The sequence below is a fragment of the Neofelis nebulosa genome, chromosome 17 (genome assembly GCF_028018385.1).
Source record: "Neofelis nebulosa isolate mNeoNeb1 chromosome 17, mNeoNeb1.pri, whole genome shotgun sequence".
In the NCBI taxonomy this organism is placed as follows: Eukaryota; Metazoa; Chordata; class Mammalia; order Carnivora; family Felidae; genus Neofelis; species Neofelis nebulosa.
The window spans coordinates 41,456,285-41,483,358 of record NC_080798.1 but is presented as its reverse complement, the minus strand read 5'-3'; the positions used below and the strand labels follow the sequence as shown (position 1 = coordinate 41,483,358).

The window sequence follows — 27,074 nt, the reverse complement described above, 5'->3', positions numbered from 1 at the left end:
ACCCCTGGGCTAAGTCCTGCTAAAATGATATGAGGTTAGATAAAAACTCACCCATTCAGTCAATAACAGTACTGATATTGATAGTGGAGAACAAGCGTTTGTAAGTGTAAGGGCATGTATGTATACATGTTTATATGTGTATCTGGGTGTATATTTGTATGTGGTTATCTATACATACACGTTTATGTTTCTTTATATGTGTGTGTGCCACATGTGTATGTAAAGACCCTGAATGCCCATACTTTTGTGGGTCCAATTCTGGAGTCTCTATTCTATTCCATCAGTCTATGTGTCTGTTTTTGTGCCAATACCATGCTGTCTTGATGATTACAGCTCTGTAGTAGAGGTTAAAGTCTGGAATTATGATGCCTCCCACCTTGGTCTTCTTCTTCAATATTACTTTGGCTATTCAGGGTCCAACTAATCTTTGACAAAGCAGGAAAGAATACCCAATGGAAAAAAGACAGTCTCTTTAACAAATGGTGCTGGGAGAACTGGACAGCAAAATGCAGAAGAATGAATCTAGACCATTTTCTTACACCATTCACAAAAAATAAACTCAAAATGGATAAAGGACCTGAATGTGAGACAGGAAACTATCAAAACCCTAGAGGAGAAAACAGGAAAAAAACCTCTCTGACCTCAGCTGCAGCAATTTCTTACTTGACACATCCCCAAAGGCAAGGGAATTAAAAGCAAAATGAACTATTGGGACCTCATGAAGATAAAAAGCTTCTGCACTGCAAAGGAAACAATCAGCAAAACTAAAAGGCAACTGACAGAATGGGAAAAGATATTTGCAAATGATGTATCAGAGGGCTAGTATCCAAAATCTATAAAGAACTCACCAGACTCCATACCTGAAAAACAAATAATCCAGTGAAGAAATGGGCAGAAAACATGAACAGACATTTCTCTAAAGAAGACATCCAGATGGCCAATAGGCACATGAAAAGATGCTCAACGTCACTCCTCATCAGGGAAATACAAATCAAAACCACACTGAGATACCACCTCACACCGGTCAGAGTGGCTAAAATGAACAAATCAGGAGACTATAGATGCTGGCGAGGATGTGGAGAAACAGGAACCCTCTTGCACTGTTGGTGGGAATGCAAACTGGTGCAGCCACTCTGGAAAATAGTGTGGAGGGTCCTCAAAAAACTAAAAATAGATCTACCCTATGACCCAGCAATAGCACTGCTAGGAATTTACTCAAGGGATACAGGAGTGCTGATGCATAGGGGCACTTGTACCCCAATGTTTATAGCAGCACTTTAAACAATAGCCAAAGTATGGAAAGAGCCTAAATGGCCATCAAGTGAGGAATGGATAAAGAAATTGTGGTTTATATACACAATGGAGTACTACGTGGCAATGAGAAAGAATGAAATATGGCCTTTTGTAGCTACGTGGATGGAAGTGGAGAGTGTTATGCTAAGTGAAATGAGTCATACAGAGAGAGAGAGATACCATATGTTTTCACTCTTATGTGGATCCTGAGAAACTTAACAGAAGACCATGGAGGAGGGGAAGGAAAAAAAAAAGTTACAGAGGGAGGGAGCCAAACCATAAGAGACTCTTAAAAAACTGAGAATAAACTGAGGGTTGATGGGGGGTGGGACAGAGGGGAAAAGTGGGTGATGGGCATTGAGGAGGGCACCTGTTGGGATGAGCACTGGGTGTTGTATGGAAACCAATTTGAAAATAAATTTCATATTAAAAAATAAATAAATACTATTATGCCCCCACAAATAAATAAATAAATCATTGACGTGGACAAGATAGGGTGGAGGTTGCAACCCTGAGACAAAAGTTCAGAAATATCACTCAGATTGACAGTGTTCTGTTAACCAGTACCATTTGAATGGTTATTGGATTGGATTCTATTCTACCTAACCACCTTTCAGTTACAGATAAGACTGTCACAAGGGACTACTACACAGCCTCACTGGAATTCAGCACTGTCTATTGAATCCTTGTCACAGCAGACCAGTCTGTTAGACAAGACATGGAGCTTGGTTAAAACTGACTTGTTCTTTGTGATCCCTGCTAGACTTTATTTCAATTTTGTCATTTCTGTTGGGCAGTAAACATCACTGACAGATGTCATGGGGCATGGGGCAGATGGGCACATAGTTTGGAACTTAGAATTCTTCTCTTGCTTAAAGTGTATTAAGCATACTGATAACGATTCTGTTTGTCTGCAAGACTTCACCCAAGTTCATGTGCACTTCAGCCCATTCTCCTGTGTATTAGTAATTGCTTATTAGCCATAAAGGGAGTGTTTGAGCCAAAAAAAAGACCTTGAATGGAAATGAAGTTGCCTAAACCCAACTTGGCAGATGAAGAAACAGTGAAATGCAGATAATTCATAATCACTTTGTTAATGGGTCAGAACTTGAACGCCATTTTCCCAACATGTTATGATATATAACCAAGTGCAGTCACTTAATAAATTTAGAGACAATTACATCTAACAAGGTGATAGAGAAAAAGGATTTAAGGTAAATCAATGACGATGGTGTACCACTCCAGTCTTAAATGCTCTTACTCAACCACAACAAAACCAGACAGTTTTTGCAGAACTTGTCCTCCCCCCAGAAAGAAAGGAGTGCTGTCCTGTCTGTATTTATCAGCCATATGTGCTCTTCTGGAATGTCTGATTTTCCCATGCCATGCTCACAGATCCCTGTTTCCAAGGCACATACTTATATTCTGGCATTAAATCTACAAAACACAGCCTAGCACTCAGGATTTCTTCTAAGTACTGGGGAATAAGGAGGAAAACCTGTGTTTGGCTTCATATAGATCTTTGGAATCAAATACTTTTATTGGTCCAAATATAAATGGCATTGGAAAACTATGTCAAAATGTCCCAATTACCACTCAGGGAGCACACCTTCAGGCTGCAGTTTTTATGGATGAGGCATTAGTTCAAAATCCCCATTTTGCTGCATTGAATGAGCCTGATTTGCAATGTTCCTTATTGCTAAGAGACTCTGACTTAGCTAACACTGTGTTTGAGAAAGGAAGGACTATTCTAATGACTCTGCTTTAGTAAAATGGCTGCAGCAGAAGAAGCTTCGGCAAGAGCCAGTTCTATATTCCAGCCCTGGATGGGACATTCAATAAGCAGGATTTCATTTGGTGTATGCTCAATTTGGGGAGCAGGAGTGTAGGTGTTATTATTATTTCCATCCGGGGATGGATAACTGAAGTTCAGGCTCTTAAAACAATAAGCTGAAATTACAAAAACTAATATTCATGAAACAAGACCCCTATCTTACACCACTCACAAAATTAACTCAAAGTGGATTCAGACTTAAATGTAAAGCCTGAAACCATGAAACTCCTAGAAAAAAACAGAGAAATAAAGCTCCTTGTTAATGATATTTTGAATGTGACACAGAAAGAGTAGCAACAAAATAAAAAATATATAGGTGATACTCTATCAAACTAAAAATTTCTGCACAGCAAAAGAAACCATCAAACAAAGTGAAAAGACTGCCTACAGAACAGGAAAAAATATTTTTAAGCCATATATCTGGTAAAGGATTGATATCCAAAATATATAAAGAACTCATACAACTCAACAGCAAAATAAATAAATAAATAAATAAATAAATAAATAATCCAATTTAAAAATGGGCAAAGGACTGGAATAGACCTTTTTCCAAAGAAGATACTCCAAAACCAAAATAAAAAGTTGTTCAACACCGCTGGTTTTTAGAAAAGGCAAATTTAAATCACTATGAGATATCACCTCACACCTGTTATATTATCAAAGAGACAAGAGGTAACAAGTGTTAACATGGATATGGAGAAAAGGGAACCTACAAGACTATGGAGAATCCTCCAAAAATTAAAAGTAGAACCACCATATGATCCAACATTCCTTTTCTGGAAGTATATCCAAAGGAAATGAAAACATTAACTTGAATCAACACCTACAACCCCATATTCATAGCAGTATTACCTATAATATCCAAGACCTTAGGTTGTCTGAACAACCTAAACATCCATCAATGGATAAATAGACAAAAAAGTTAGGATACGTATACACACACATACAAACACACACATATGTATGTACACATACACACACATGCATACACACAAAGTGGAATATTATTCAGCCATTAAAAATGAATAAATCCAGGGGCACCTGGGTGACTCAGTTGGTTAAGTGTCTGACTCTTGATTTTAGCTCACACACTCTTGATTTTAGATCTCACAATTTGTGAGATCGAGCCCCAGGTCGGGCTGTGCACTAATAGTGCAGAGCCTGCTTAGGATTCATTTCCTCTCTCTCTGTCCCTCACCCAAACTCTCAAAATAAATAATAAACTTAAAACAGTGAGTAAATCATACCATTTTTGGAAACAGATGGACCTGGGAGGCATTATGCTGAATGAAATTAATAAGATAAAGAAAGACAAATACTAGGGGAACCTGGGTGGCTCAGTTGGTGAAGCGTCCAACTTTGGCTCAGGTCATGATCTCACAGTTTATGAGTTCAAGCCCAGCATTGGACTCTGGGCTGACAGCTTGGAGCCTGGAGTCTGCTTCAGATTCTGTGTCTCCTCTCTCTCTTCCCCTCCCCCACTCACCTTCTGTCTGTCTCTCAAAAATAAAAACATTAAAAAAATAAAAAAAGAAACACAAATACTATATGATCTCACTTACATGTGGAGTCTAAAACAAACAAACAAACAAACAAACAAACACACACCCAATAACCAACAACAACAGAAAACAAACTCATAGAAAATGAGATCCGATTTGTGTTTACTAGAGACAGAAGGTAGGGGAGGAAAACTGGATGCAGGTGGTCAAAAGGTTAAACTTCCCTTATAGGATAAATAAGTAGTTGGGATGTAACACACGACATGATGACTAAAGCTAACACTGTTGTATGATATATGGGGATGCTATGTGATATACAGGGAAGTTGTCAAGAGAGTAAATCCTTATCTCATCATAAGAAAAACTTTTTTTCTTTTTTCTTTTCTTTTTACTGTACCAGATGAAATTATACATGTTAGCTGAACCTATCGTGGTAATCATGTAAATCAAACTATCATGTTGTATACCTTAAATTTATACAGTGATATATGTCAATTATTTCTCAATAAAACTAGAAAAAATTAGGAAAAAAATAAACCTTAATACTTACTGTCCACATGAGTTTGAAGCCCACTTCTGGTACAGATGTTGTATCTGTTATTTCCAACATAACAGACTACCCAAAATATGTTAGATTATAAACAGCAGATTATTTGTTCATGGTTTTAGATTCTGGGGTGAGCTTAGCTGAGCAGTTCTTGCGATACTCTCCCCAGGTCATGCACGTGTGTGCAGTTATCAGGTGGCCTAAGTGAGGTGAGCTGTGGAAAGGTGGGTGCATTTACATGCCCAGTTAGGGCTGTCAGCTGGGGTGGTGGTGTCTTCCATATGTCCTTTATAGCAGGATGGCCCTCATTTCTTATGTAATGGTCACAGAATTGCAAGAGTGCACACTTGTATGCAAGTGCTTATCCAGCTTCTCTTGTGTCGAATTAGCTTATACCCCATTAGCCAAAGAAAATCAGCTGTCAGTCCTAGAGTCAATCTGTGCAGGAGAGTGATCATCAGAATGCAGAGATTTTAGGAAACAAGATTTGTTGAGGGCTGTTCATGTAATAATCTCTCATAGCGATTTTGAAACCTAGGTCTGTCCGATTCCAGGGAAGGACTCTGCCCATAAAATAAAGTTGAGGACTTATTGCTTCAAGTTTTCTTATATGATTTTTCTGTCTAAACCATAATCAACATTAGTTGGATGACAACTTGAAACACCCACACACCCACACACAAAATTTCCATATACAACAGTTGCATTCATAAGCATGTACAGACAGCCAGAGTTAAAAAGCAAGAAAGCTCACAATAATGGGAATGTGTCAAAAGGATACAGAAGCCAACTGAAAGAGCTACCAATGACCAAAGCTGGAAGAATCTCATCAACAAAATAAACAAAGTAGTATTAGATTATAACCCAAAGCATATATATACAATGGAATATTACTCAGGCATCAAAAAGAATCTTGCCATTTGCAATGATGTAGATCGAGCTAGAGTATATTATGCTAGGTGAAATAAGTCAGTCAGAGAAAGACAAATACCATATAATTTCACCCAAATGTGGAATTTAAGAAACAAAACAGATGAACATATGGGGGGGGGGGAGGAAAACAAACCATGAGAGACTCTTGTTTTTAATTTTTTTTAATATATTTTTTTACATTTTTATTTATTTTTGAGAGACAGAGCACAAGTCGGGGAGGAGCAGAGAGAGAATGAGACACAGAATCAGAAGCAGGCTGCAGGCTCTGAGCTGTCAGCGCAGAGCCCGATGCGGGGCTCGAACTCACAAACTGTGAGATCATGACCTGAGCCGAAGTCGGGCGCTTAACCGACTGAGCCACCCAGGTGCCCCAGACTCTTTTTTTTTTTAAGTTTATTTATATTTGAGAGAGAGAGAGAGAGTACAATCAGGGGAGGGGCAGAGAGAGAGAGAATCTGAAGCAGAGCCCAACAAGAAGCTCAAACTGCAAACTGAGAGATCATGACCTGGGCCGAAGTTGAATGCTTAACTGACGGGGCCACCCATGTGCCCCAAATCATGAGAGACACTCAAAGATAGAGAACAAACTGAAGGTTGATGGAGGGAAGTCAGTGGAGGATGGGCTAGATGGGTGATGAATATCAAGGAGGTCACTTGTTATGATGAACACTGGGTGTTGTATGTTATTGATGAATCACTGAATTCTACTCCTAAAGCCAGTATTGCACTGTATGTAACTAACTATAATTTAAATCACAATTTGGAAGAAAAAAAAGATTATAACCTAAAGTATGAAATAAATATCCATGAGTCCATACTGACATAAATAAATGATTGAATACACAAATAAGCGGGAAAGAAGAGATAAGTATCCCATGCTTACAAATTCCAAATAATTTATATAGATACTCCACTCTCAAGGCAATGAATGAAGCATAACTCCCCAAATCTTAAGTGTGGGCTGAGTAGTGACTTCACTGTAAGGAGTATAAAAGGGGTAAGGGAGAAACCTGACAAATACCACCTCGTTCGATGCCAAGATTAGCATCCACAGTGATAAGTTGTCATGTTAACAGTATGTACCCTTAATAGGATATGATGAAAATGGCACTTTTCCTCTGTGTTCTTCCTCCCCAACCCATAACTCCAGTTGGATAATGGGAAAAAACTCAGGCAAATCCCAATTGAGTAACATTGTTAAAAATATATGAAAGTACTTCTCAATATTCTCAAATTCATCAGAATCTAGGAAAGTCTGAGCAATTATCACCGCCAAGAGGAACCTAAGAAGCCACCATGACCTACAGCAATGTGGTATCCTGGATGGGACTGTGGAAGACAGAAAGAACAGTAGTCTTTCCCTAAGTAAACTCGGAATAAAATATGGACATTGGTTAATAATAATATATCAATATTGATTCATTATGTGTAATAAATATACCATACTAATGTAAGATATTAATTATAGGAAATCCTAGATAATGGATATTATAATTTATAAGAAATATATATTTGGTCATTCAGGTGACCACAATATAGTTCTCATATATATATATATATATATATATATATACACATATATATACACATATATATATACACATATATACATATATATACACACATATATATATACACATATATACATATATATATACATATATATATATATATATATATATATATATATATATACACACGTATATATGTGTATCCCGGATCACATCTCCCAGAGTCCTTGAAATTTCCTAAGCAAAAAAGAGCAATAGGAACATCTTTTGACACAATATTTGGTCTTGTCCTCAGTTATGGAAATCACTTCAGAGCCATTAAGGTGAAATAGGTGTCTTGTTACTTACAAAAAACCTCTTTCCACCACAACTAGGTGTATGTTAATGAGGTGACATTTGGAAAATACCTAAGGATGGGCACTGGTGACCAGGGGAATCAACCCTGAATAGAGCAGGGGACTTTTATTCCCACCCTGATTTCTGGTTTGGGGAAAGTGGCTGGAGGTTGAATGAATCACTAATGACCAATGATTTAGCTAACTGTGCCTATGTAATGAAGCCTCCACAAAAACCCAAAGGACAGGGTTCAAAAAACTTCTGCGTTAATGGACACAAAGAGACCTGGGGAGAGTAGCCACTCAGAGAAGCAGCATGGTAGGTCCATGCCCCTTTCCCATACCTTGCTCTATGTATGGCTTCCATCTGGCTTTCCTTGAATTGTATCTTTTTATCACAAACCAATGATCCAGTAAGTAAAATATTTCTCTGAGCTCTATGAGCTGCTCTAGCAATTCCAACCCGAGGGGAAGGCTGTCAGAACCTCTGATTTATAACTGGAGATTCAGAAGCACAGGTGATAACCTGGTCTTATGATTGGCATCTTAAGGGGAAGGGGGGCACTCCTATAGGATTCAGCCCTTAACTTGCAGCATCTGATGCTATCTCTGGGTAGACAGCGTCAGAATTGAACTGAACTAGAGGATACTCAGCAGGTCAGAGAATTGCTTGGAAATCCCCCAAAGCCCACACCCACACACTAGAATTGGGCTAAAAACCTATTTAAGGATACCATAGTTCCCCTTCGCCTGCACTTCACTTTCCACTGTTTCAGTTACTCTTCGTCAACCACAGTCCAGAAGCAGATGATCCTCCCCTTGTGATGTACTGTCAGAAGGTCAACAGGAGCCTAACACTATGTCACAGCGCCTACACATTCAGCTCACCTCACAATCACACGGGCATTTTGTCGTTTCATATCATCACAAGAAGAAGGGAGAGTATAGTCCAGTAAGATATTTTGAGAGAAAAACCACATTCACATAAATTTTATTACAGCATATTGTTATAACTTTAGTTTATTATTAGTTATTGTGGTGTTGTTTTTTTTTTACGTCTACTTATTTTTTGAGAGACATAGAGCACAAGTTGGGGAGAGGCAGAGAAAGAGGGAGACACAGAATCCAAAGGAGGCTCCAGGCTCCGAGCTGTCAGCTCAGAGCCCAGCACACGGCTCGAACTCACAAACAGTGAGATCATGACCTGAGCTGAAGTTGGACGCTTCATTGAGCTACCCAGGTGCCCCTAGTTATTGTTGTTAATCTCTTACTCTGATGAATTTATGAATTAAACTTTATAAAAGGTATGTAATGTGTAGGAAAGAATGTAGTCTATCCATGGTTCGGTACCATCTGAAGTTTCAGGCACCCACTGTGGGTCTCTGAATATATCTCCCACACATAAGGGGGGACTTCTGAAGACAAGAACTCCGTACAATTTTTGTAATTTTTCTGTAAATCTAAAACTATTGCGAAAAAGGTTTACTAATAATTTTTTAAAAAGCAAGAAACAGGCTAGTAAAGCCTTTTCTATAGAGATAGAAGACAAAAAGCTGATTATTTTTAGCACAAAAAGATCTTAAAGCAAGTTGATATAGTAAATAGGACCCTAATACACAAATGGGCAAGGAACACAGATAATTTATGGGAGTAAAGAGGCACAAGAAAAGCAAAGTTTAACAACTAATAATCAAAAATAGTTAATGAAATGTGAATCATTTTAAACCTTCTAAAAACTATTTTAAAAATGATAATATCGGGGCGCCAGGGTGGCTCAGTCGGTTGGGCGGCCGACTTCGGCTCAGGTCATGATCTCGCGTCCGTGAGTTGGAGCCCCGCGTCGGGCTCTGTGCTGACAGCTCAGAGCCTGGAGCCTGTTTCAGATTCTGTGTCTCTCTCTCTCTGACCCTCCCCTGTTCATGCTCTGTCTCTCTCTGTCTCAAAAATAAAAAAACATTAAAAAAATTTTTAAAAAATGATAATATCATGTGCTTATTAGGAAGTCTAACAAGAGTCACTCTTTCACAAAGTTGTAACATCTACTTGCAAATTAATCTGAAAAACTTTTTCCATAATATAAATACGCTTATTCTTTTTGTCATGGTAATCTCATTTCAGCTAAACTTCTCTTGGAAAGTAATGTATGTGTAGCATATTTGCCATTACAAGATCACCATTACAGAATTATTTATAAAGATGCAAACTTAGAAACTGCCTTAACTCTCAGCAATAAGAGTGGTTAAATAGTCCTTAGTTTCATCTACCTGATGAAAAGACAGGAGGTAATTAAAATGACATTTAAAAAAGCAATGTAATGAGATAGAATAGTGTCTCTGTAAAAAAAAAAAAAAGAAAAAAAAAAGAAGTGGCCAAATATTAAGTTTATCTATAAAGTATTTTAATGCTTACATTAAACAATGCACAGCCATAGAGGATAAATGTATCGATACTTACCATAGCTTTATTTGCATTTTAGAACCCAGTTGCTGCTTTTATTTTTAACTGTCCTAAATTTCAGTTTATGAACAAGTATTTTATTTGAACAACAAAACAAAGATTACAAAGAAAAATAAGGAAATGTTAAAAGAAATGAAAAGAAGAGGCAACAGGGTGAAAATGGAGTCACTTGCCTCCAAACAGCAAACCAAGACTTAATTGTAGCAATGTGAATTTTCCCTGTCAATCTGGAATTTCCCTATTAGCACTTTTGAGATAACTGGCAAGATTGACCCCCTGAGTTCCCTCAAAGGAAGATGACCACGCCCAAAATAATCCTTTCTTTTCTTTTACTAATAACTTCCTTGTCCCACCCCGTTTTTGCCTACAAAAGTTTTCCAAGGTTCCTTGAAGCATTGTTCCTTTCTACTGGCTACATGGGATGCTGCCTGATTCATGAAGCATTAAATAAAGCCAATTGGATCTTCAAATTTACCCAGTTGAATTTTTGTTTCTTAAAAGAAGAAATTGCAATTTCCCATAGTGGCAAAATCTGTTGTATTTGGCACATAGGGCTTTGAGATGTTTCATTCTGCTTATCTACAGTTTCCCTATTTTCTTTAGTGAGTAGATATTACACTATAATTGAAATATTATCCATAAAAGTTAGCACCTGAAGGACTGATATGGTTAATGTGTCCACCAGCCCGGATGTGTACAAAAAAAGGGAAAAGTTTATGGAAGTGAAAAGAAATGGCCATCTGTCAGCTTGAAATCCAGTTAGCACATCTTTAAATCAGCATGAACACACACAATGAATAGAAAAAGATCTTGTGGGAGCCATAAAAAAAAAGCTATTTCTTAAAAATTGTCTTTCTGTAAGTTCTTATGTTGCTTTTTAATTCACTGTTTGCAGTCCATATTTTTTTTTCCCTAATTATTCTAAAGTTTAAAATGGTAAATTTATGTTTCTTGTGCTTGGGGGACTCAGAAGAATGTTTTGCTTTGCAACTGAATAAATGGTAGAGCATTCTCACATTGTTTCTTGAACTTAAATGTTACCTCACAATGGAATCCTGCAAGTCTTAAGAGGGGACCCATACACTGATGGATGGGTTGATTGATTAGGTTTGCCCCAGTCTGAAGGCAAAGGGCTGGACCAGACACTCTGCGAGGGGCCCTTCAGCTCAAGGGTTGAGATCTCAGCTCAGCCAATCTTGATGCTGTCAGTAAGAATCACCAACAGACATTATCCCTTTTTAAGACATCACTTGTCACCAGAGCCCAGGTAGCAGTAGTCAGAAGCAGCTGATAAGAGTTCCTTTTTTCCCCCCTCATCCTGGTAATGTTTTCTAGACACTCAAAAATTTCTCCTACAACAGTGAAGTGCTTTTTCTAAATACAAGAGAAAAGCTGTATTTAAATGTCCACAATTTGATCTGTATCCCCAAATACAAATTTTGGTCCAGATGTAAGCCATTTTAGGGAATGAAGGAGACTTATATAGCCAACAGACCCCTTGGGGCAGTGGCCTAGACGACGAAGTCAGCACCAGTAGAGATTCCAGGCAAAAAGATCCAATTCTAGTTTATTTGGGGGGTTCGAGTGAGTCTCGAGTAGGAATAATAACATTTCCTGCATAAAGTTGGTATAAGGATTTTTTATTAGCAAAAAGAGATATTAATACAAATTTCTTAATGAAATGCATAACATAATAAGTACTCAAAAAACCATGAGCCATTATTAGACAGAAACACAGCTTTGGGCTAACTAGGAATGGATCTAGCTTTTCAGAACTTCAGGAAAATTTCCAATGAGCACAGACTCCTCTCACCTCAGAGAGACAACACTCATAGTCTCGGCTTTTTTTTTTTTTTAATGGGTGTTCATTTTCTCATCTTGCTTACAGAATGGTAATAAAGAAAACAAGTTTGGGGCGCCTGGGTGGCGCAGTTGGTTAAGCGTCTGACTTCAGCCAGGTCACGATCTCGCGGTCTGTGAGTTCGAGCCCCGCGTCAGGCTCTGGGCTGATGGCTCGGAGCCTGGAGCCTGTTTCCGATTCTATGTCTCCCTCTCTCTCTGCCCCTCCCCCGTTCATGCTCTGTCTCTCTCTGTCCCAAAAATAAATTAAAAAAAAAAAAAAAGAAAACAAGTTTAAAAATATATTGAATAACATTCTCCACAGAGTAGCCAGAATAATTTGAAAAATAAATATGAAAATGTCACTTTTCTGCATAAAATTCTTTGAACATCTAAAATCCCTAGCAGATGGTAAAGGGCCTTCACCTCTGCAGACCCCTCTAATTGTGGGAGGAACTGCAGCCACAGTGACCAGACTTTCTGATCTTCCAAAGTACTCTACTCTTTCTAACCTCCAGGCCTTTGTTCCTGCTGTCCCCCACCCCTGCCCCCCTGGAGAGCCTTTTCCTTGTCTCTTGACTGCCAGATTCCTATTCATTCTTCAGATTTCCTTTAAATACCACAGTGTCAGTGGGCCATCCCTGACCCTGTAGACCAATTTTCATCCTGCTCTGTTATTCTCTCTTATAGAACACTGTCATTTTCCTCCTTTACACTTAGCACTTATAACAAGATTTAATTATGTAATTATCCCTGTGTTAACAGCCTGACTCTGCCACTGGTTTGTCAACTTCATGGGGGCAAGACCATGTCTGTTGTGCTCATCATCACAACTCAGCACACAGGGAAGTGCCTGGCACATGGCAGGCTTTGGATAAATACTGGAAAAAGAATGAGTTTATGGAAGGGAGGGAGGGAGGAAGGAAGGAAAGGAGGGAGGAAGGAGGGAGGAAGGGGAGAAAAGGAAAAGAAGGTGGAGGGAGGGAAGGGAGAGAGAGGAGGGAGGGAAGGGGGAGAGAGGAGGGAGGGAAGGGGGGAGAGAGGAGGGAGGGAAGCAAAAGGAAGAAAGGGAGGGAGGAATGAAGAGAGGCAGGAAGGGAGAAAGGAAGGAGGGGAGGATGGAAAGAGGGGAGAAAGGAAGGAAGGAGGGAAGGGAGAGAGGAAGGAAGGAAAGAAGGATGGGAGGAAGGGAGAAAAAGAGGATGGAAGGGAGGGAGGGAAGAAGGGAGGAAGGAGGGAAGGAAGAAAGGGAGGGAGGAGAGGAGGGAGGCAATATTATCACTATACTTTAATACTGAGGATAAGGACACTCTAGAAGGTAGCATTTTTGGCAGGGTCAGTCTTCTGTTTTCTCTACTCTCTGATCTCTGAACTCAAGTCTTTCCTACAAGTCATTCACCTTTCCCCGCTTGGCCTTCTGGGGAGTGGTGTCTGGAGCTCTGTGCTCCTCACCTCCCTCCCTGTGACACAGATCCTGCAACTCACCATCCCCAATCCTTTCTCTTCTCTGACAGAAATCTCCACTCCGGAAGCAGGCTGAGAAGGATGCAATCAGCTGGCTCGGGCTATGATTTCAATTACTGATATGGGCCTCGTGCCATGCCTGTCCTGCGGGTATCTACACGGTAATCCATGCATCAACACTAACACAGTGGCTCTCTAATGAAGTTCCTGGCATCATAGGAGACTGGGGAGGGATATTCCAGGGATGGAGGTGGGAAGAAAGGCTTTTCTGACCTCTCAAGACTCAAAGACTTTTACCAAAACAAGGTTAGAGATATGGTTATGTGGGTTAAAAAACAAAAAACAAAACAAAACAAAAAAACCCCATAAGACAAACCACCAGCTAACATGAACAGTATGATCTTATTATTGTAACATAATTATATGCATAGATAATGTCCGAAGGATATATCCCTGGGAGTTAATCAGGCTTATCTGTTAGTGGTGGAATTAGGGCTTTGCTATGTATTATATATTTATATAATTACATATTTGTACATATCATACTATCAAAATGTCCTACTGTGCTTTTGAAAAGGGAAAAAAGAATAGGAATTTAAAAGTCACCTCAGGGGCGCCTGGGTGGCGCAGTCGGTTAAGCGTCCGATTTCAGCCAGGTCACCATCTCGCGGTCTGTGAGTTCGAGCCCCGCGTCAGGCTCTGGGCTGATGGCTCGGAGCCTGGAGCCTGTTTCCGATTCTGTGTCTCCCTCTCTCTCTGCCCCTCCCCGTTCATGCTCTGTCTCTCTCTGTCCCAAAAATAAAAATAAAAAACGTTGAAAAAAAAAAATTTAAAAAAAAAATAAAAAAAAAAAATAAAAGTCACCTCAAAGAATGAAGAAAAACAGGCCAAACTGTCCTGTGTCCTATTCCTCTGCAGGTTTGGTTTCTACTGTCCCTGCAGATACCTTTAAGGCACCAGCAGCTCCATCTGGGGAGAGTCCTCCTCTTACTCTGGCTTCTCCTTCCTTTCTTTATTATGCAATCACATCACTTTGAAGGCCAGACTCAGAGACAATACGGAGACTGAGAAAAAAATGGACCAGAGTCCAGAACACTTGGTTATGTCCTTGATCTGTTTTTGTTCACGTTGAGTTGAACCTTCTCTAAGTCAGTCTCCATTTCTGGGCCTTGCTTCTCTGTAAACTGTCCTGGCTTTGATCTTCTCTTAAGAGCCCTTTAAAAGCTCAAAGCTTCCATGTCTCAGCAAATTGCTTATTCCAGAAACTTCTGGAAGCTCTGTTGGACTGACACTTTTGGCTGCTGCTCTGCCCTAGTTTCACCTGTGTATCTTCAGGGAAAAAAAAAAATTGTCCAGCTAGAAGTCTTAAGAGGAACCCTGGGCATCATTGATAGTGCAAGCATATAATTTAATTTAACATTCAAACTAGTACACTGGCCATTAATAATTATGTTTGAAGATCAGCCATCCACTGGGGGTTATCCTGGGAGCAGCTGGACACTGGAAAGAACCCAGACTTCAGTCCAGGGGTCCTGGCTTCCTAGTCCAGATACTCACATTTTGGTTGTGTGACCTTGGTCACTAGACTATAAGCTCCATGAAGAAAGGGGAAGGGCTTGTTCTACTCATAATGACATCTTCCTTTAGAAAGTGCCCCTAAAATATGTCTCAAAAAATGATTAACTGGAATAGCATTGATTTTGCCAAGTGGAAAATTGGGCTAATGACATGTTGTCTTAAGTTTCATGTGGAGTCTGGCACATGATTGCATAAGTATCAATTTGGGTTGCTGCTTTTTTTTTTTTTTTTTACCCAATTTTATAGATGAAAACTCTAAGGCTTAAAGAAGCTACATCACATGTCTAAGCATCAAAGTGGGTTGTGATTTTGCCTGTTTTTCCTTTTCTTTTTAAAAGGAATCTTTAAACTTAAATCAATCTTTAAACTTAATTTTGCAAAAAAACCCCCTTATTTTTGCCATATATATAATATATATTATATATATAACATATATAAGCATGCAATATATATATTATATAAATAATATAAACATGTATATATGCACACTTACTTAATTTATAAGAACATGCTACCAGTTGCTGGTTAGATTTGGACTAGAATCCATGTTAGCCATTGAAGTCTACACCAGGGTTTTCACAATTATCCCTCAGACCATACTTCTTTCCTATCCCAAAGTCATCCTTTCCTCAATTTTAAGCTCATGAGAGACAGAGAACCTGATACATTTTCCCCTAAGAAATACAGCTCCAGTAACAGCTTCCTGCCCCTTACCCCCCACCCCCAACACTCCTTCAACATATAATTCAGAACAGTCTCTAGCAAATATTACTTTGGGCTCTAAAATAAGGTCCCTCCCCTCCCTGTAAAAAGGAAAAACTGAATAATGCTTCCTGAAAAATAAATGCAAATGTTTCCCTGAATGACATTTCTATTGTCTGTGACTTATGTGGCTTTAATGACAGTATTTATATCAGAAAAATGAGAGAGGAAAGCATAAGGTAACCCAAATCTCTTTCTGGCTGGAAAAGCTCTCAAGTCACTGTAGATGGTTTTGCCAAAAAGGCTTGGCAAGAAGCAGTGATATTTGCAAATCGTTCAGTGAAACTGCTTTTATTTAGTCAATTTCATTCTGGTGTCCAATGGGTTCTCTGCACAGGGATATGTTTCTTAGACAATGACAAGCCTTACACCAAATTATGAGCTATAGCTGAAAATACTGTAACAGAATGTCACTCCTGATTTGTTTTCTGAGCTGGAGCTACGTGGTTAGAAATATCAAAGGGGTGATCCATGGGAGTGTAAATGCTCATTTTGGGGAGAGGAAAAACTTGAAATGGCTGTGGAATTGGGCACCACAGCAGACAAGCATGGCCAGACGGATCGTTGCTTGCTCCAGGAAAGGGAAGAGAGACGGTCTCCTGAGCCAGCTGGCGTCTGACCAGTGAGCTCCCCACCACTCCCAGCAGTGTTATTGCCTTCGTCACACATGGATCCAGCTTTGCAACCAAACTCTGCATCTGAGATCCAAGACAGGACTCCTCCCAGAGGGCAAAAATAATCTCTTCAGAGTTTACGGTTACCTAGCCAGAGGAGAGCCACTCTGTACTGGTTTGAGACAACAAAAAGATACTAAGTGCTTAGAGGAAACGGTGAGGAATGGTGTTGGGAGAATACCGGCTTTGGAATCAGACAGAGCAGCTTCAGAATATTAGATGTAGCCTAGAACCGTATGGAAGCATTACCACCTCTAAAATCCTCACTTTGCCCATCTGTAAAATGGGGAGACTTTTTGTGGTATTAAGCTGCTCTGAGATGTATTTAATGTGTATAAGGACCCAGTGCATGCCAGCATGCCCCTTTCTCTGGTTCTGAGAGTAGGAGCAGTTCCTTCATGCCCCTCACTGGAATGTAAGGGTTATCTACTCAAAGCAGCTTCTTCAGGCTGGAGGGAACATGTGCTTGATATTGGATCACATCACCAAAAGACAGTGACATACCATGTGAGCTACATGTATGCTCTGCAGGGCGGACTGCAGTGCACCAGGGGGAAAGGGAATCATTCAGCATCAGACCAATGTGGACTTCTGAGAGAGGGGGATCTGAGCAAGTTACTCAGCCTCACTAAGCCTCAGTCTGCTTAACTATAAAGTGGGGATATAATCCTATCACATTTTTATTAGAAATAATGTATACAAAATGCTTTACACAATGTGTTCAGCTCTCAGCACATGACTATTATAAATATTTCAGGTTTTGAGAATCCTCTAACATTCCTTCTTCATATCCTCAATTTAACTACACTTACCCACACACAATTTTACAACTGGTTTTATATTTTAAAATTGTGAGGGGAATAAATCTTATTTAATATATATATATATTTATCTTAATTATATTAAATTATATGTATATAATTTTATATATATATATATATATATATATATAATTTATTTATTTTTTGGGGAGAGAGCATGAAAGAGAGAGAATCCCAAGCAGGCTCCGTGCTGTCAGCACAGAGAGAGCCCCATGCAGGGCTTGATCATACCAACTGTGAGATCATGACCTGAGCCTAAATCAAGAGTCAGATGCTCAACTGACTAAGCCACCCAAGTGCAACCCTTATTTTAGATAAAAGGTATGAAACAAAAAATCCAAAAACCTACATGTTCCAAGGACCTCCTTAAACTGCATACCTATTTTTACAGAAGAAGAAAGGGATGCAAAAAATAAAAGTATCCTGACTACGTCAGAGAGAACTATGCGACTGTTGCCAGAAATACTTGGTAACTTGCTGTTTGTGTTAAATGAGGCAATTTTCTGACAGTTATACTATTGCTATATGTCTAATGTGAGTGTGTGCCTAATGGTCTTTGAAACTATCCCAAAGTGTGCAGTCCAGTTAGTACCCAGTGTTGACTGAGCCATATGTGTACTAACTTGTGTCAATATTTTGCTTATGATGATGGAAAACAGTCCCAGTTGTCTGAGGTTGTACAATACTTGCTAGGGCTTTGGAAGCAAAATCTCCCCTTAAGACCTTGATAGATGATGAGATCTTGTCTGAATTATAGTTAGGAAGTCATCAAAGGTACTCTGTCTTCTTAATCCTATGACATCTGCCTGTTCCATCAGGAAGATATAGTCACTAAATGTAAGACTGGCTCAGCTGCTTCTATCAGTGTAGTTTTTAAAAGCAGGGACACTTCTGTTCTTATTTCAGCTCTGCTAATTACCGGCTTTGTTACTTTGGAAACATTACACAATCTTCCTGAGCCTTAGTATCCTCATTGGGAAAGCCTGAGATAGTAATCCCAACTTCACAGAGTTGCCATCATGGTCAAATAACATAGTGTGTACAAAGACCTGAAGAGAGTACATAAAGGTGCATAAAGGGGGTTGAAAAATGACAACCATGATTACTACCATTATGAGTTCCTTAAGAAATGTTCAGTTCCTTTGTGATTCTTCAATGCTGTCAGGGATAAGTGATGGAACAAAGTGAAATCATTTGGTAGATTTTGCATCTAGGAAACCACTTAATGCCAGGCAAATTGGCCTGCTGTTGACTGTTTAAAGCATGATTCATTTTCAAAACTTTGCACTATTTTGAGAAGTTAACTATATCATGCATTCTTAAACAATTTTAGCAGCATAGCTTTTGCCAAAGAATGACATAATTTGACCTTCTTTGCGTAAAGGATAGGGACATAAAGATAATGAAGAAGAGAAGAACGGAAGAGCTTTATTCCAAAGGGGCCAACCAAAAACAAAAAAGTTCAATGAGGATCTTTTAAGAGTTCCATAACTTTCATTAAGTCCCAACTTTTGCCGTTTTGCTAATTCATCTCCATTTCCCCATGCACATAAGCAAAAAGTCTATAAAAGCTTGACTTCTTGCTACTTGTGTACTATTAGGCAAGTCATTTCACCTTTTGGTACCTCAGTTTCTTAAGCAGTCATTTGGGAATAAAATAATGCTAAGTTGTAGAGTTATTAGGGATATTAAATAAATATTAACAATATTAATATTATAAGTATTCCATAAAAATAACTTAGCAATGAGTCTTTCTTTAAAGTCATATTTGAAAAGGAGTTAAAATCAATTAGTAGTAAAGTTCCTTCTTCCTTCAGATTTGCAACTTTAAAAACAAATATAGAAAAAAAAAGAGTCCATGAGCTTAACCAGGGGAAGAAGTAGAATAAGGAGGTGGTGGTGGATCTGGCCATGGACAACTGGGAAGTGGGGAAAGTGGGAGAGTCTGAGGGCTGGCGCTCTGGATTCGCAAGAAGGAAGCAGAGGATGAGGACACCTCCTAGAGAGATGGAAAAGACCCTTATGCATGACCCTGTGGCAAGACACCAGGCCCTAAATGACCCCTCCCAGTGACGCAAATTCCCCATATAGAGATGTTAGACTGTGTTCTCTTCAGAATGACCATCATCCAAAACACCAAAGGATGTTTTAAATTTTTTTTTATTTTTTTTTATTTTTTATTTTTGGGACAGAGAGAGACAGAGCATGAAGGGGGGAGGGGCAGAGAGAGAGGGAGACACAGAATCGGAAGTAGGCTCCAGGCTCCGAGCCATCAGCCCAGAGCCTGACGCGGGGCTCGAACTCACGGACCGTGAGATCGTGACCCGGCTGAAGTCGGACGCTTAACCGACTGCGCCACCCGGGCGCCCCCCAAAGGATGTTTTAAACAAACTCTTTGTGAACTTCACGGTCTTCACTATTCAATACACATTCTTCCCAGAGGACATTCTCCTTGTCATGAGCAAACATTTGATAATGTTACCTCACGAGAGAGCACCATGTTCTGACTGATAGGTGAAAGGGGTAGTTTTTAGGAACCGGCTCCAGACAGAAGGGTAATTCCCCATGAATCCATGCCTCATGCATCGACATGTCTATACACACATGCACAGGCACACAACACGTGCAGGAACTGCTTATCTAACACCGGACCATTTGGAAGAGAGTTTATCTAAAACATGGGTTTCTGGGGGCGCCTGGGTGGCTCAGTCAGTTGGGCGTCCGACTTCGGCTCAGGTCACGATCTCGCGGTCCGTGAGTTCGAGCCCCGTGTCGGGCTCTGGGCTGATGTCTCAGAGCCTGGAGCCTCCTTCCGATTCTGTGTCTCCCTCTCTCTCTGCCCCTGCCCCGTTCATGCTCTCTCTGTCTCAAAAATAAATAAAACGTTAAAAAAACAAAAAATTTTAAAAAATAAAACATGGGTTTCTGGACAAGTAAATTTTACTCATCCAGCTAAATACCTCCATAAATAAGAAATGTCCTCAACATCACAATCTAACTTCAACCAAATCAGTTATAAGCTACTCTCTTAGATTGTTGTCTTAAAAAGGGTGATGCCCCTCCTATCGTGTTTTTGAAGATGCCAACATTTCAGATTATGTTAATATTCCCCATGCCCCCCCACCCCAACCTCTCTAATTCTCCCTAGGAAATTCCTATCTTTTTCCACATAGATCATGAGCTTCATGAGCAGAGAGGCCAATTCATCTTGGTAGTTCTTACAGTACCTAGATGGAGGCATCCCACAGAGTAGACATTAGCAAATGTTTGAGTGGAAGGGAGGGAAGACCAGAAGAAAGAGAAAGGGAAATTAATGGAGGGAGGGAGACACCTGCATACCTTAATCCTAATAGTTGCACAGATATGACTGGGAAGCCCTCTCCAATAATCCCATTTCTATTAATATCTGCTACAAAGCCAAGCCAAGGCCTCCCAGAGACGTTTAATTTTTCAAGGCGCACTGGGCATACCACCCTTACTAGGGTCATCTCAACAGGTGATAAGCTCTTCTTTGCTATACTGACAGAATCTCAGTTCATCAGAAAACACATAACCAGTATCCTGCAATCTGCTCAGAGCAGAGCCAGCATTAGAATTCAAAGCCCTAAAGCTGCAGGACAATGTTTTATCCCACTTTATATATGTGACAGCACATTGATATTATCAGACATTTAGTAGGTGCTCTATAAATAGTGGTTGAATGAGTCTCAGAAGTGAAATTAACTCTTAGGTTGGGGAAAACTATTATGATTAAGTGCTTTACCTGTGAAGAAACCAAAGCTTAAAGAGGTTAAGTATATTCCCCAAGATGTCGGCAAGAGCACAGCCAGCAGGGCTCCAAATATAGTGTTACATTAGTCTGTCCCAACGTGAACAAGTGAAAGGCATCCTGTCTGCCCTGGTTGCTGCACAGATCAGAGAGCAATTGAGTGGAAAAGCAATGTGTCCTTGCTTACACCCTCAAGATCATACAAAATTTGCATATTCATAAAAAAGATTAATTGATAGTCATGCCCAAATAAATATGACTGCGTGATGTCAGAAATGCTCTTCTCCCTTCTTCGACTGATTTTCTGTGTGACTTTGACCATGACACCTGATCTTTGTCCCATCTATAAAATAGGGGCTGGGGGAATCAAGGATCTCTGCAATCTCTTAGCCAACTTTAAAATGTTCTGATTCTACAGCATACCTCCACATCTTTATCTTCCGGCATCACTTCTACCTGAAAGGCTGCAGAGATAGTCATTCTCTACTCAGGACAAATATCTTACCACATTACACAGAGAACAGAGAAGACAGTAGAGTGATGTACTGTGAGTCTTTAAGCTTTATCATAGAACAACCAAAAAGAGGGAGATCTTTTGTAAATCCTGTCAACGTCGTGTCTATACCAAGAAGAACTTCTAAACAGAAGTGTTGTGAATTCCAAGCAAAAGATTCATGATATTGGGGAGGTGGGAGGTGAGGAAAACCCTTCTACTAATCCGAAGTAAAACAAAAAGTACTATAATTTGAGTCTGGAGGTTTTTTGTTCTTTTTCTCCCCAGGAGCTATCTGCTCCGGCTTGATGCTATTGTTTTTCCCAAGAGAGAATGCAGCTGTTGCTGTATGTCTGGGGGGAAGATATCCATCACCCAGAACGTATCACAAGCTATTAATAATGTATCATTGCAAATCTACCTTGTCTCAATAAACACCCTGTCTCCAAGTACAGATAAAAGGTCCAGCAGGCAGATGTTGGGATTTATTATCCTCACATTTCCTATTTCATATTTCTCTAAGGATGGTGTCCAGTATCAGGCTTATCCTGTGGGTAGAGTAGGAAGAGTAAACTAACATTTGCTTAGTAACTTCTGTGTGCCAGATGATTATATGAAATTATATCAATGGCCCTGAGAAGTAGGTTTTAACAACCCCAATTTGCAGGTGAAGAAACTGATGCTCAGAGACGGGAAGTAACTTGTCTAGGAACACTCAGCTTGCAAGTACCAGAGAGGAGAAAAACCATCTCCCAGGTGTCTGGCTACAAAACTCTTTCTCTGTCCTCTGTAGCTCAGGATTACATCAGCGGCAGTTTTACCTTTCCCACTCTACTTCCATAGTTCTGTATATAATAGGTGCTCAGGCAAGCCTGACCAAATTTTAATTTTTGAGAAGTGAACATGGAATATGTCTTTGAGGACTGCTGTCTGAAAAGGGATTCCTACACATGAGCAGGGATGTGAAACTGCAGCGCACAAAGCCATCTCCCAAAGAGGTGGTTGATTCCTGAGGTTTCCTATTTCTTTGCCTCATTCTTCATGTTGTTTACAGTGTCTGCGATTGAGCTGATAGAAACGCAGCCCTTTTGTATCCCTTCACTACGGAACATTTCAAGTTGCACTTATGCTTATCCATTTCAGTCTTCCCTGCTTGGTTGAGGAGGGGGTGTTACACATCTGCCCTTCACCTCATATTTTAGCATTTCACACAAGTGATGGGAGAAACAGACAGACCAACGCTCTTACCCTCTATGCCCTTGCCCTCTCCACCCACCGCATGCTTAGCTCCTTTTCAAGAGACAGGATGGAGTTGTTTGACATTCAGTTGGCCATGATTCACTGCTGGACGGGGTCACACTGTTCTGAAAAGTAATGAGCATCTATTAGTGCACTGTCCAGAATGAGGCACGAGACCAGCCCACCTCAACCATGCAGTTGATCTGGGAAGAGGATACAACACCCACTCCAGGAGCCCAACTGTTATAGATTCAAAGAGGAAAAAGAAAGACAGCCCTCACTCCAATACGATTTCCTAAGAGGTTCTAAACTGGGAACCACAGAGTAATGATATCTGAGCTAAGAATATAATTGATGCTATGCTTCTCCATAATTATTGCTATTGTGTGTATACCTCCCTAGGTCCAGGAACCCAGAATGGAAGAGGGGACATGGGCACTGAAACCCCATCCAAATTTCCAGCTACTCTCACTAGATTACATTCCCCTTGAAGGAAGGGCAAGTGCTGACAATTGTACCACAGCTATGTTAGTGATTCCAATGGAGTGTGCTGGCAATTTTCATGTTCAAATCTGCCCTTTTAGGTCACATTTGTATAGATGCAAAAAATGAGGCTTGGAAAGAAGTCAGGTAACTTGCTCAATGTATATAGCTGATAAAAGGCAAAGTTGGGATTTCACCATGATTTAGAGAAAAAAAAATGCATTTCTTGGTATCTGTGCCTCAGCTGCAGCTGTTTAGGAAAATGCAGCATATATGCTTAGTCCTCAAGGAATTAAAAAGCCAAACTCAAATTCCCTAGGTATCTACATGCCCTTGAAGGAAAGCACTCATCCATTTCCCTTTGAAGCAGCTTCCAGAGATAGCCAGAGTGTTGTGCAAGGGAGTTCTCGTAAAAATAGGCACCGCTCACTGGGCTCCATTTCTGCAGCCCCAGAAGGATGTAAAACCCCACGTGGTCATAAGAAAACTGAACAATTTTACTGACAAATTAAAGGTTTGGGAAGCAGCAGGAGAAACTGGTCAGCTACAACTTCAGAGAAAAGTGCACTGAACATTTCAAAGCCTTCACTTCAATTATGGAGGGAGCCGCGGAGGTCTGGGAAGTGGTCCCCAATGGGTGTGCACCCAGCATTAAATATGTGTTCTTGCACTCAGCAGGGCTTGAGCTCTTTTAAGGAGGGACTGGATAGTAGGAGAGGGAGGGGTGGAAAAGAGTGAGAGTGAGAGAGAGCAGAGGTGGGAGGGGTTCTGAAACATCTGCCAAGGAGAAGTCTTGCTCTGGTCATCAAATGGTACAGCAAACGAATGGGATTTTACAGATGCTGCTTACAAAGGGAGGACCGCAGTGAGCGAGGAACTGGTCCAAGCTCCTCGTTCCTTGGCAATAAAGACTGGCATTGGCCGAAAAAAATGAATAAGCAAGAAATATCGGTGAAACACGTCCACATAATTTTAACGCACATTTTATATGTATAATATATAATGCATAGGATCATCACTGTTTCTATTCTTGTATCCATATTTTATAGAAAACAGACTAAAGTTCAGAAGTTTAAACAAGGTAATTCATAAATGGCAGACCAATCGCCATCTTTTCCTTAGTCTTTTGAACCATTTAGGAGCCGCCGAGATGCATTTTTCTCCAGGAAGTCCTCCTTATTGCTTCAGGTGTGGGTTAAGTGCCACCATGGCTGCGTTTCTACTCTATCCCAGTACCTGCCATTTGTATTCTAAGGGTCTTGAGATCTCTGTCTCCTCCACTAGACCTTAGGCTCCCTAAACTAGCCAGCTGCCAGGTTTATTTACTGTGTCACCCCTAGCCCCCAGCACAGTCCATGTGCAGTATGAAAGTGAGGTTTTGAATGAACCATCTTGGATCTCTCTTACTCTCCTTCTTACCCAAGGTCCACACTCTGGGTTTTTATGTCTATCCTCTTCCTCTTCATCCTCCTTCCTCTCTATTACCTCATAAAACCCTGTCAGCTGCAAGTCAAGAAAATTACTCAGTACATGCCTTCGCTACAAGGCAAAAATAATAGAAGAGAGGGCCATTCATTTTCCATCCCAGTGATGTCTGCCTTTGAGTAACAGAAATAACTGTCGTTTATTGAGATGCAAATGATAACAGCAGGGTTAACCATAACAGCTGATTTTCCCTGAGTATTTAGCCTGCCCCTTTCCTTTTGCAAGGACTTCCTCATTTAATTCTTCCAATGGTCATGAAACCCTACGAAGTATCATCATCCGCTTTCATAAGCGAGGCTCATAGATGCTAAATCCTTAACCAAGAACACACGACAATAATTTGTAAGTACTTCTATCTAATTCGGAAGTCAATAAGGTTTCTCTTACATCAGCTGCCTTTCTAATATGAATAACTGCAATGGTCATACACTGAGCATCTCCTGTGTGCTTTATACTTCATGTATATAAGTCATGTAATGAGTTAATGCACCCAGAAATAAAGTTAGTACCTCTTTATGGATTGATATACGAGGAACTTATGGAGCTAAGATGATTTGGAGAGGTTAAGGCAAGCAGCTATACCTAACGACCTCTTGAGTAACAGACAGTATTCTGAAGATTTATGAGCAAAATATCAAGGAAAACTTACAAGTCTTTAAGCACAATTTTATTATATAATGAAGGCAGGGACTCCTCCATCTTTGCCTAAGGGTTGTCTCCGTGGGGCTCCACAATGTGGCAACTCGGGCATATGGCCCTCTTCCAAAGGAAGGCCCTGCTCCTTGTGGCTGACAGGCCATGTCTCAACACAATCTCTTTAGATTCACGATGGAATGGCAATTATTTAAAATTGGCTCAGGTCTGCATACTCCACTGGATTCCTTTTTATCCCACTTTAAGTGTTTCCCTTGGGACCGCTTAAACAGCTCTATCTTTTTAATGACAAACTATCCATCGACAGGACTGGAAATGAAATCAAGCTTTTGTTTAGCAACCAGTCTGTTTATTTATTTTCCAAGTTCATGAGTTTATATGTATGCTGCTCTTAATGGGCAGTGCATAAAAATGCCTCTTTTTATTTTCTTTTCATTTGCATTGTTGCTGATAATGGCTATTATCAAGCCATTAGAGGCAGAAAAGTACCGTTTTTGCCTTCCAAGATGGGTTGCATTTGTGTATGTGTGTTCTATGCAGATTGGCCAATATGTTAAACTTTCTTTTTTACTTCTTTCTCTGATACAGATGGCTTAATGTCAGCCACATGATTTTTCTCACTTATGCATGGAATTATATACATATATACTTATGTATATAATTATACACATATGTACGTGTGTACATATATGTGTATGTAGATGCACACGCACATATTCACATACACATATAAACACTCACACACATGTGTATATACACAAACATTCATACATACACACAGAAAATCTGCTTTGTCTTTTTTTTTTAATTTAAATTCAACTTAGTTAAGATATAGTGTAGTATTCGTTTCAGGAGAAAATCTGCTTTTTCAATCAAAATGAAAAGTCTGTGCCAGGGATGTGAAATGCATTCTACACCACATCAAAATCTGAAGCATTGTTATGTAAATCTATGACACCACGGTCTTGTTTTAAATAAAAGGCATGATGGACTGAGTCTCTCCCATAGGTAGCCCATTTAAGCTTTCATGGTTAACTAAAATCATTGTTGTATGTGTTGTATCTGAGAGGCACAATCATATGGATAAAAACTAAGGAAAGTCATTCTTTATTCAGATGTTTCCAAATGTCTACTTAATGTAAAAACACAAAACAGTCAAATTTGGGAACTTATGTTTCAAAAGATTTCATCGATTCTTGAAAGTGGCATTTGTTTAGATTATTTTATGGGAGGGTCAGAAGAAGACATTCACTTTTGTTTTGTTTTGTTTGTTTTTTTATTTATTTTTGGGACAGAGAGAGACAGAGCATGAACGGGGGAGGGGCAGAGAGAGAGGGAGACACAGAATCGGAAACAGGCTCCAGGCTCCGAGCTGTCAGCACAGAGCCCGACGCGGGGCTC

General features: G+C 39.9%; 1 long non-coding RNA gene across 1 annotated transcript in view; it reads right to left on the bottom strand.

Annotated features, from left to right (window-relative positions):
- Positions 1 to 23,068: 23,068 nt before the first annotated feature.
- LOC131499359 (uncharacterized) overlaps positions 23,069 to 27,074 on the bottom strand; it is a 171,306-nt gene continuing 167,300 nt past the window's right edge. Inside the window, exon 3 of the long non-coding RNA XR_009255824.1 lies at positions 23,069 to 23,176. This is a non-coding gene — a long non-coding RNA (uncharacterized LOC131499359). The remainder of the gene's footprint in view (positions 23,177 to 27,074) is intronic.